The sequence below is a fragment of the Neofelis nebulosa genome, chromosome 4 (genome assembly GCF_028018385.1).
Source record: "Neofelis nebulosa isolate mNeoNeb1 chromosome 4, mNeoNeb1.pri, whole genome shotgun sequence".
Lineage (NCBI taxonomy): Eukaryota > Metazoa > Chordata > Mammalia > Carnivora > Felidae > Neofelis > Neofelis nebulosa.
The window spans coordinates 75,169,698-75,181,983 of record NC_080785.1 but is presented as its reverse complement, the minus strand read 5'-3'; the positions used below and the strand labels follow the sequence as shown (position 1 = coordinate 75,181,983).

At 37.1% G+C, this 12,286-nt stretch overlaps 1 protein-coding gene across 8 annotated transcripts in view; it reads left to right on the top strand.

Annotated features, from left to right (window-relative positions):
- CDK14 (cyclin dependent kinase 14) overlaps nucleotides 1-12,286 on the top strand; it is a 633,696-nt gene that overhangs the window by 374,909 nt on the left and 246,501 nt on the right. The window lies entirely within an intron of this gene.

Genomic DNA, 12,286 nt, shown 5'->3' with positions numbered 1-12,286 from the left:
GGGCTTGATCCCATGAACTGTGAGATCATGATCTGAGCTGAAACCAAGAGTTGGATGCTTAACCAACTGAGCCATCCAGGCACCCTGGGAATAATCTTATTTTTAGTACTCAGGAAAGGCTTCTTAGTGACTTGAAAATGTCCTCTATTAGTAGAAAAATCTCTTTTCTAGACTCACAATTGTGTTCAAAGTAAAACAACTCACATAACACTTGTGCTATTTTATCCTAGGAATCATCTTCCATGAATGATTATGCCCCCATATGCAGAATTCAGCTACATGTCCTTATAATGTTTATGACCTCGATAAAACTTCCCCATGTGTTATTTATCTTCCTGCCATGTACTTACTTCATTGTTCTTCTCTCAGTAATCTTGGCTTTCAGTAAATTAGGCTGTAATGAGGGGCCTGGCTTCTTTCCTGATGTTTTTGATCCAAACATTTTACAGTGAGAAAACAATCAAGTTCCTTGTGATGTAGGGCACAATGTAGATTTTCTTAATTTAGGTTCCAGCAACCACCACCCCCCTGCCCAAGAATAGGATTTCAGGTTCTGTGAAACCACTGAAAATATATGCAACATTTTGCGTACACATGAATATATTTATTTTTATGGGGTGTAGATCTGTAGCTTTCAATAGAGCTATAAAAGAATCTGGATCATCAAACAGCCTAAAATCTAGTGTCATAAATTTTGTGATGCCTTATAATAAATCTAATACCATTGTAATGCATATTCCAAAACCCAGAGAACAAAGGTGACCATCTATTATTAAGGAGCTGAGCTAATTCATTTTTTCATCACAGTTTTCTTTGTTTGTTTGTTTACACAATTACTTTTTTCCCCCAAGGCTAGTCAGGGACTTGGGCAAAATACATATTTTGATCATTAGTGGTAATGGAGGAAAAGGTTGGAAATAAAGGTCAGTTACTACATCAGGATATCAGTTACTAACTTTCTCATTCCCTTCCTCCTTCTTGCCTCACCGTTGGGAGTTGGATATATAAATTATTTTATATAATAATTAATTATATATTAGTTAATATTCTCGAGTTACGGACTATTTTTCTCTTTTTCAAGTATGAAAATTCTAGGTTGTCTTTCAGTGAGGTCAGTTAAGGACTCTACTAATAGAACATAATTTGGAAATATTTGTGGCTTGGGGCCAGTCTTGTCTTAGTGCTTGGCAGTTCAGTTAAGACTCTACCCTCATAATCGGAAGAAGCTGTTTTTTATACACTAGTGGCTAATTTTTTCCAAACCTTTAAGAGTGCTCTTTAACGTACAAAGAACCACATGGATTATGACTTGCTGATATTTCTGTTTCTGATATGTAGTATTTGATTTCCAGCCTGTGCCCCAACCTGGGGCACCCACCTTTTTTTTCTTTCACATCTGTCTGTGTGTGCGTGTGTTCATCCTCTTGAAGAAGGCTTGGGTGCTTTCTATTAATTTGCTTTACACAGAGACATAATGAAGCATAAGAGGAAGACTATTATTTAAGTGGAAGGGAGGAAAACTGATACAAAGTAGAAGACCCCAAATGCCCTTTTGTCTACATGCCAAGATTATTCATTGCCAAAACCAAATAGTAAATGTGTTGTATTTGAGCAGTTCTCATGCTTAATGGCTTTTCATTTTCAAGCCCTAAAATCTGAGTTATGTCTATGCTATGCCTGTCATTCTCACTCTGATTTCATTCCAAGCCGTTTTCTAAAAGCCATTTTGTTATTATCCTCTAAGTCCAATAAAGTGTATATATTTTTCCAGTTAGAGAGAAGTTCACAGGGCACTGATTTTTGCATAATCAATGACATCAATACCGGGTATTCACAGAACTGGAAATGGGACTGTAATTGAGTCATGGCTCAGCTGCACCAAGGAGAAGTGCAAATATGAATGCATGAACAATAGCGGGGAGGCAGGTGGTAGTGGGTTCAGGCGATTTTTACAGTTCATTTACCATCCTGGGGCAGTAGGGTAGTAACTAAAAACTAACGATCCCTACACAGTGTTACATTTTCCAGTTTTCTGTTTAAATAGCCGCAGGCAGTAAAAATATTAATGAAGACACATACGCATTAACATTGGCAGCAAGTGACGGAAAATCAGAGCTCACCGTGTTATGATTTACTGCACTGGGTCTCCAGCACCGTGGCAAGGTATAAACATACTGTGCGATTCCAGAACACAGCAGGAGACACAGGTTTTGATACCTTTGTCTCCCTCCATGAAAGAGGATTTAGGCAGAGGAATCAAATTGGACATTGTCTCGTGTATAACTTCTCTTAATTCTTGGATTTTGTCACTCTTTGAAAGTCAAGGCATAGGAATTCATCTTTAAGCTTCTAAACCAAAAGGCTTACAGACTACCGAGAACCACATTATGAGAAGTGCAGATGTGAAAAGCAGCTTATCTGCGTAGTTCCTCCCCTGTCAGGGAGTTCTGCTCTAGCCGTGGAGGTCATTGCTCTGCATAAGCTTTCTGTTTCTTTAGAGAAGCTCATAAATATGTTTAGAGCGGCCTTTGTTTTCTAAAGTGGAAGGTCACTTGGGATTACTTATAAGGGATTAATTTTTAACAGAAGGTGACTAATGTAGCTAAGAAGTAATAGTATCTCAGCCACATCACAGTGCTTCTGGGGCCACAATATGTAGTGGCCCTACCTTGTGGAATCAGTGACAGCCCTCCCCAACATGATGTGTGAAGAAGGAGAGCCTGCCATTCTCTTCCCGTCATCATCTTTTTAAAAGCTAATTAACATATTAACTATGCTTGTCAAAATGTGGGGCAAATCATTTATAAATAAGCCTGTCAAATGTAATGAGATTGCATATTAAATCACCCTTTTCTCCATTACATCTCTGATTTAAGATTAAAATTAATTTATTTAACATTGTAGCAGCTGGGTGGTTAGAAAAAAACTCCCATACCAGTCTTGATATATAGAAAAATGTCTGCTTCCAAATTGATTTTGCATATATCTGAAAAGAAATTGCCTATTTATTGAATATTATAAGGCCATTTAGCTTTGCTTTTTATTAAATAAGTCTAATCACCATACATATTGGCAACATACAGAGTTCTGTCGTTCTTAACAATCACTCTTGAACCAAGGAAATTTATGTTATAAAATAAGATTTCCTGGGACTCAGGTTTGTTTACCAGTGTTTTATGAGAGAGAATCATAAATGAATTCTACTATCACCCCCACCCTGAAAATAAATTTGTTCTATATGAGGTCCTGCCTTGAGTAACTGAGTGATAGTAGTAATAATAATTGAGTCTTAATAGTAATAATAATAGTACAAATAATAAATATTTTTATTGGACACAAACTGTTTTCTAAGTTTCTCTTATGCATTTTGATTACTAATCTACTGCAGCATGACACAGTAGAAGGCAAAAAAACACAGAGGGACTAAATAAGATAGTAGAGGTCTTTTAATTAGTAAGTAGAGACAACATGCAAACTTAGGGCTAACTCACTGCAAAGCCTTTTCTTTTTACAACATATTGCATTATCTCTTAAGGTGATTTATAAGAAATTGGTTTTTATTTCACTAGTGAAGTGATTCTAAAACTCAATACATTCAATTCCATTTTTATAATTTAGGTTACACTCTGAGTCATTTTGGATCCTTTACATGCTTCAAATAAAGTAGGTGGCTTTCACTCGCACTCAGCAGGCTTGTGGACTGCCTTTCTCCCCTCATGTCAGTGTTCTGTATTATGCCGTTTTATTCAAGGAGGAATTTCTTTGAAATAAACTTACAACGTGATTCATTGGATTGAGTACATTTTCATGAGACCAATATCTGTGCTGGCATGTATTTTCCCAACTCTTAACCATTACTCATTTACCACTTCTGCTAAAATGAATGACTCTATTTCAAAAAGAATGGTAGTAAGAATGAGAATTGCACTTCAGGAGTTACATAAAGTCATCTATCTGTCAACATTATTTACACACTTTCTTATTAATCAGTTCATGAGACCAAGGAGGATTCAAATTAATCACTGTCAAAAGTAACAACTCTTTAAGAGCTCTTGAGAACTGTTGAAATAGTACATGATCCAAGTGACTCGTTGGCTTAGCCTCTGACAATGCAATAGAACATAACAAAAGAACAGGGTATCATCAGGAATCTGGGTGGTTGAAAGCTGAACTTAAGGGACAGCCATGGTTTCTGAGCCCATTTCTACTACTGAAGTCCCCTAAAATTAGAAAGACCATGTAGAATATCATCCTTACCAGGATATCTTTGAAAGTTAATAGTTATTCTGCTAGGGAAGTGGGTATAAAACAGAGATTTAACTGGGACATCTGGCCATCTTTCTCATAAAGCACTAGAGCAATAATTGGCCAAATACTAGTTGTCAGAAGAGCCTTAATGCATTTGAGTGCTTAATTCAGACCCAAGGACCACTGGCTACAAACTCAAGATGCCTAGCAGAAAACTTCTATTACATTGCTCAATAATGAATCATCTCCAAAAGTACAATTCTCTTAGATTATTATGGCATTATAGAGTGGTTACCGAAGTGTTAAATTTAGCTATGGTTTTGGAGTGCAGAAGGAGTCCGTTCTATTTTTTTCTATCGAAAGCTTAGCATGGTTATGATTTTTACATCCCATATTGTTCATCAATGTGTGTTTGTGAGAGAAACAGTGTATGTGCGTTTTTAATGGATATGTTTGGTCATTTATTAGTGATAATTTAGCTAAATACTAACATATAAAATGAGGCATTATATGTAGTCTTCACTACTAAATATTTTTAAAACAAATTAAAATTTCTCTGTTTCTATCAAAGTTGGCACAGTAAATGGCTACCTACAAACTGATTTTTGGATGAGTTTTGAATAGCCAATCACAATGACTACATTTCACAATATTAAGAAAGCCCTGCATATATTCAACTGCCTCATTAGTTTTTGAGAATTGCAAGAGGTGATTGAATGTGAAATTCTTTAGGAAATATAAGACTCCACAAATGCTGAGAATAGTTTCCTTGTCAGCTCTTAGTATGTTAATCAGCTAACCCAAATATATTGCATTTCTATTGAAGTATAGCATTCAACGGCTACAGGATATATTGGAGAAATGGAGGATTCTATATTTGGTTTTAGGGAGATTAACATACTGTCTGTGTCTAGAGAATTAGAAAGAAATTTTGACCTATGATGTTCTCATCTTACTTTCGTGTGTGTGTGTGTGTGTGTGTTTAATTTGGAAATATATAAATTAAGCCCTCCAAATTTAGAGAAAATTGGCTATACACTAGCACCTTTTATGTTTTGATTTGTGTTTTTATTCATGTAGAAATCAGAAATCATTTCTGTAATCATGTAACTAGCAGTGGTTTGCTGTGTTAAGGAGAGGCAAAGTTGTAGTAGAAAACACATTAAAAACCTAAATTAGGTTCTGTCTCTGCCACTCCTTACATGTGATTTTTGTTGACTAAATCCCTTAACTATCCTTCAGTTTCCAAATCAAAAAACTATTTCAGGTATAACTAATAAGCACCACAACAGTAATAATAGCAAAAACAGTAATCTTCTGCCTTACCCATACTTAACCCTCTTATTTCCCAGAGGCAAGTGCTTTCAACTCTTTTCATATCTACCTCCATATGTCTTTAAAAATATTTCAGTTTTATATTTATATTGCTATTTATTGATTTATTATTTTAGATATTAACTACTAAGTAGGTGTTATGGTAGATGAGGATTTAATTTTCTTTCATCACCATTACCCCTCTCCAGCTTCACCTTATGCTCCCAATAAAGAATCTGTATCATATTTTGACATAATTAATATGTAAATATTATTCATGGTAAGTCAAGTAGTATTCATGATGATGTATTCTTCTTGTGTAACCTTTTGTTTTGCTTGGACTTTATAATTGTCTGTGATTTCTACAAACTTAGTTGTCTTTGTTATTATTATTCATTATTTATAGGTGTAAAATATTTGTCAATTACATATGAAAAAAATTTTCAAAATGCTCAATCACATCATCAAATCTATTAATCCCATTTAATTTTCTTGACACCTCCCTCCCTCAGCTTCATTAAAACATTCCTCTCAGCTCTCTGATTCCTTGCTTTAGCAGAGCTGAATATCTGTCACGTTGTGACCTCCATATGATCCTCTACTATTATTATAGGTCCCAAGATAGTCATTTGTTTCTCTCCAAATCTGTGCTCTGTCCATTTGTGCCAGGCCCTATGTCCTGGACAGCTAACCCCTAACTTATCCTCCAAGCTGCCTTGGCTACTGGTTTCCAGCTTGGTTCAGGTAATGGACAGGGAGAAGTAGACTGACTGTTCTTCCTTAATTCTTTTCTTTAGTCCATATTTCTGGAAATGACTGACTATAACTTCTGTGGGTATGCCCTTCTTCCATGATTCTAGTTGTTAATAGCTTCCAGTAATACTTGGCCTTCTTAATTCTAGGGAGAATAATGGCTGTTAGCTCTAAAGCAGGTAATGGCTTCCTGCTGTTGCTAGCCTCTTAGTGTTTCACTATGTCTTATTGGTTCCCTTACACCTCTGTAAGTAATCACTTCATTAAGGTCTGTTCTGGGTTAGATTCATTTTCCTTCTGGACCTTTACTGGTTCCAGATCCCATATTTCCTGGACTCCATGTCTTCCTTCTTTAGTACTCAGAAAGAATGCATTAGAGATACAATTTTCAAATTCTAAGTTTTCTGAAAATGTCTTTATTCCACTCTCACATATGATTAATTTTAAACTTTGGCTGGATATATAATTAGTTTTTTCCACCCTCAGAATTTTGAAAGCATTGCTTAATTTCTTTAGCACTTCTACTATTGTTACTGAGAATCTGATTCTATTCTTTCTCGCAGTCATTTGTATGCCCCCTCATACTTTTTCTCTAGAAAATATTAGACTTTTCTCTCTACTCCTGATATACTGAAATTTCATGATTTTGTGCTTTGGTTGTTTTTTTCAACTGGAGCTGGGTAGATTTCTTCAATATAAAGACATACATATATTAGTTTTTAGAAAATCTCTTAATTTTTTAAAATTTATTTCCTTCCATATTCTCGGTCTTCACTTTTTGGAAAATTTATCATAGTTTGGTATTGAAGCTCCTAGCTTAATCCAAAATTTTTAAAAATATTTTTTTATTTAATAACTTTTAAAAAATATTTATTTATTGTTGGGAGAGCACAAGTCAGTGGGCGGTGGGGAGGCACAGAGAGAGGGACAGTGGGTCCAAAGCTGGCTCCTCACTGACAAGCTGACAGCAGTGAACCTGATTTGGGGCTTGAACTCACAAACTTCAAGATCATGACCTGAGCTGAAGTCAGATGCTCAACAGACTGAGTCACTCAGGTGCCCCTTGCTTTACAACTTTTTATCTTCTAAACCTTCTGTTTTTTCTGAAAAATTTCAGTTACCATATATGTAAGCACCCACTTCCTTTTTCTCTGGTTTCTATTAGAAGCTCTCCTCAAATACAGCATTGGGGGAGGAGGCAATCCTGGCCTGTCCATTTACTTTCATAAATGAGGTACTACAAATCTGTATACCTAGGCAGCACCAGCTGACCGATCAGTTTATTACATATCGTTGAGTCAAAAGCTAAACTTTTCATTGGGAGATCCCCAAATGTCAATGTCTGAAATCCTAGCCTTTGTTCTTCCTCAGATGCTGATTCCTGGCATCTGGCATCCTCAAGGCAAGACAGGAGAGGGGAGCTGATGGTTACAGAGACCAGTATACATGTTTTTCACTTAGTTTCACTTTTTTCAGCTCTGTGCCTCACTCTAATCTCTTTTATTCTCAATTTGAGGCCTGCTGGATTTAATTTCTCCAGAGAAAAAACACCCAGATGGTCAGAGAAGACCTGTGGGTCAATTTCTTTGCATAAACTTCCAGTTCTCCACTCTACTTCCAGTTGTAGACTCATTTCACGCTTTCTAGAACCTGTATCTCCGAGTCCTGAGTTGTCCGGAGTAAATAGTCTGCCTATAACTTGAAGTAGTAACTGCCTATGGTCAACTTAGATTTGCCACATCTTCATCCACATCTTCTAAAAAAAAAGTTTTTTCTCATCCACTTGTGCTTCTTCATCTATTTATTTTATCCTTCTTTTTTTTTAATTTTTTTTTTTTCAACATTTTTTATTTTTTATTTTTGGGACAGAGAGAGACAGAGCATGAATGGGGGAGGGGCAGAGAGAGAGGGAGACACAGAATCAGAAACAGGCTCCAGGCTCCGAGCCATCAGCCCAGAGCCTGACGCGGGGCTCGAACTCACGGACCGCGAGATCGTGACCTGGCTGAAGTCAGACGCCTAACCGACTGCGCCACCCAGGCGCCCCTGTCCTTCTTTAAAATGTATTCCTTAACTGACACTTTGGTCACTTTGGTGAAGAAGGTCTGCGCACATTTTACCACATGTTCTGCTGTTGTTGATAATTTAATATTTGTGGCTTTAACTATGGACAGTTGACTCCTAAGGTCCTTGCTCTGTAGAATTTTGTGATTTTGCTTGGACACAGATTTGAGTTGTAGGTGCTAATGGGTAGCAGCCAATCAAACAGCATAGTGCAGGCAGCAGCCTCTTGACTGCCGGTATCTTAGTGTGGCAGTGGAAATTTGTCACCTTTACCATCTAACTGTTAGTGAATCATGACAGCTTTATTTATGAAAACAAACTTAAAAAGAAATCCCTACGGCTTTTGATGAGCTAGTGATGAAAGGGACTAGAACGTGAAGTGAGAGTTGTTAACAAGATGAAAATTTTACATGAATTTAAAGAATTGACTGCAGAAAGCAGTCCTTTGGATCAATGGTCTGTGTGAATCCAACATAAACTTGCTATTAAAACAAGCAAAAGCAATTAGTGAAACTCTTCCAACAAATGTTTCATTCAGTATAAAGTTTCTAATCCAATGAAGGTGAAAGGGTAGACTGTTAACTTATGTGTACAGGAAGGACATGATTGAATGGAAATCTAATTGGAGGAAAACTAGGAGCTTGTATAAATATCATTGTGTGACTGTGGTTAGTAAAGGGATTTGAATGTCTACTTGATACTGTTCATTGAAGGATGGAAGTAGAGACTTCTATACTGTTATGACATTTGTGAATTAATTCCTCAGGATACTACACTATCTGGAGTGTTCTTTAATTTACTGGTATATTGCCATATGAATTAATACAACTTAATTGTACCAGTGGCTTTCTTGATTTTAGATACTATATTGTATAATTGAGAAATCTTGATGTTTGTAATTTTTTTCTTCAGTTTTGGTCTTCAAATGTAGTGTCCTTAGATTCGTATTGGTAAAAGATGTCATTTATGGATAGAAAGAAATAATACAATAATTGGAAAAGAATTAAAGTCAAACTTAACTATAAGTGGCCAAAAACAGCCTGCCAAATTCCATTTAAAAAATAAACAAAACTTAATCATAGTCTGTGACAGGCACTTCATTTTTTTTTCATACTCCAAATGCTTTATGGTGTTGTTGGCATGCTTATAATACTGAAAAACAACCAGCCCCAGGTCCAGCAACCATGGCCCAATGCTGGGATGGGGGGCAGGGAGGTAGACTTAGTATTAAGACATGAAGGGCTGAGGCCATACATCTGGTAGTCCTGTCCTCTGAGGCCTGTCAGAGGCCGAAAGGAGAGCAGCTAGATCTCAAGTTCTCTCCTCCTACTCCCTCCCCTTCTTTTCAGGTTTCCCTCAGGTGTCTTAAGGGCCCTCCATCCCTGCTAAAAACTCAGCCTATACAGAACACTTCTAGGTGCCTCTCCTATCCGCTTCCCTGCTCTAGTCTCTAGGTGCCCCGGCTTCATTCCTTCTGGCTCTAACCAAAGTAGGAATAGAAGGGAGAGGACTGGACTGGGGGTCTGGCAGGCTGTGCATCAGGGCCTGGAGACACAGACAGGAGGCCGGGAGGTGGTGAATAGTCCCTTCCCCCCAACATGAGATGCGTGAGGTCTTCGGCTGGAGAGGTTGCTGCACGTACCTTCAGATAGGCCCATAGCTGAAGCATGATGTTACTAAAAACAGAATCTGAGGGGCGCCTGGGTGGCTTAGTTGGTTGAGCATCTGACTTCTGCTCAGGGCATGATCTTGTGGTTCATGGGTTCAAGCACCATGTTGGGCTCAGTGCTGACAGCTCAGAGCCTGGCGCCTGCTTCGGATTCTGTGTCTCCCTGTCTCTCTGCCCCTCCCCGGCTCATGCTCTGTCTCTCTCTCAAAAATTAAAATAATAAAAACATTTAAAACAAAAACCAGAATCTGAGTAGCTCCCTATTTTCTTATACACATGTGAGTTGTTCATCCTTTGCTATGACATTTTATATTTCTCTGTATTTCCATAGACAGTAGATTCTAAGAATGGGATGTTCGCATAATTGCATTTTCTGTAGAGCTTGGCAAGGCTTTTCTATTCTTTCTCATTGATAATTCAGTGGTCTTTTTCCTTGATTACTAGCTTTTACCATGTTTGCTTCTGAAAACAGTATATATTCAGAGCCTAACATAAACTTAACAAATTTTAAAACTTTATTAAGTTAACTCTATAAATTTTCATCTATTTGTCGTTTAATCCTAACATGTTTAATTTAGAAACTGTTTCAGAGATCTAGCAACCCAGTAAAATCAATTCATAATTTTGTTGTGTTATTATTTTATGGCCATTTTAACTCCTTGTGCCCTCTCCCCCAAATCTGAGGGTCCTTGGTTATGTTGCCCACATTAGGTGGTTGGTGGTGGCACAGGGAAAAAACAACAAAAACAAAAAAAGCCTCTGGGGTCCTAGGGCAGCATCCTTCCCACAAAGATCTCCCTTGCACAGGATGGGGTCTCTTTGTTCATTCATTTATTCATTCAACAAAACCTTACAGAATGTCCAGAGTTTCAAGAGTGAAGAAGACCTGGTCCTTGACCTCAAGCAGCACCCACTGGTGCTACCAATTGTCTAATCTGCACAGCTACATTCCAGGGCACATCTTTGAAAATATTCCACAAAACCCACAGACTTCACCCAAAAATGGATGTTTTTGCCTTCAGGTCTTCCTTTTATTTAAGATATCAGATTGTTGTCAAATATTTTACTGTCAGATATGATCCATCCAGTAATATATCTTCGTAGTGCCTATTCCAACATTCTTACCCATGGTCCATTAAAGTTCAACTGTGTCATGTGATCACTGGAACTAACTATAGCAGCTCACCACTCTAAATTGAAGTTCAGAATTCTCCTCATAGAATAATAGAGTAATTTACACGAAGGTTTCCACAATGATTTCTCTTCGTGATATGCAGATACGGTGGTTTCTCTAAAAAGATTTGAATATGTCATTTGCTTTGATCTTTAAGAGAATACCCATGAACATATTTTTTTTTCCTGATTCTTCATTTCACATTATTGCAGGAGGATTAATACAATTGCAAGGAGAAATCTTACAATTTTCTTGTTCTGCATCAGCTGTCATATAAATAAATTAAAGATGTGCAAGGCTTATTAATTTGTTTTCTCTTGTCCTGCCTCGTCTACAGTTATTCCTTCAAAAAGTGCTTTCACTGGTAGCATTTTAAATGACCAATCAAATGGGACTTCTCTCTTCCTGTATTGTTCCATAGTATAAGAAATAAAATGTTTTTGCTATCCAATGCAGTATTTGAGTCTTACATTTTTTTTCCTTATAGTAGTCCTCAGTAAGGGTGTTTCCTGTTTCCATTTTTGTATTAATTGTGACTAGTTTTTCAATGTTCCTAGTCCAAATATTCCCATTTATCTATATAACCATAGCTGTTAAGATTTTTATCTCTGATCTTCATTATCTATGGGAGTCTGATTTGAATTTTCAAACATTTTTAAATGTTGACAACAGTCTTATTTACAGTATGTGGACAATGGTGATAGACTTTAGTTTTTAAGGATAGTTTAATTGTTTTCTCTGCTTGCACCTTAATTTTGAAGCTTTGATTTTGGGTTTTATTTTTATTCTTGTTAGCATTTGTGTCACCAGTAATAAGAACCAGTTTGCCATCTTTATTCCTTCTTTTTCTAATCTGACCTGCCCAACCAAGTAGAAATGTTGTTGTAACTGGGGAGGCAGTCTGACATCATGGAGGGATCATTGGCCCAGGATTCAGTCACAGTTTCAGGTTCTGGGACTGAAATGAAGACATTAAAGATGTAGTACAGTTTCCTTACATGTAAAAATCAAGACATTGTCTTAGGCATCATCTAAAGTTCCTCCAGCATGGGGCGCCTGGGTGA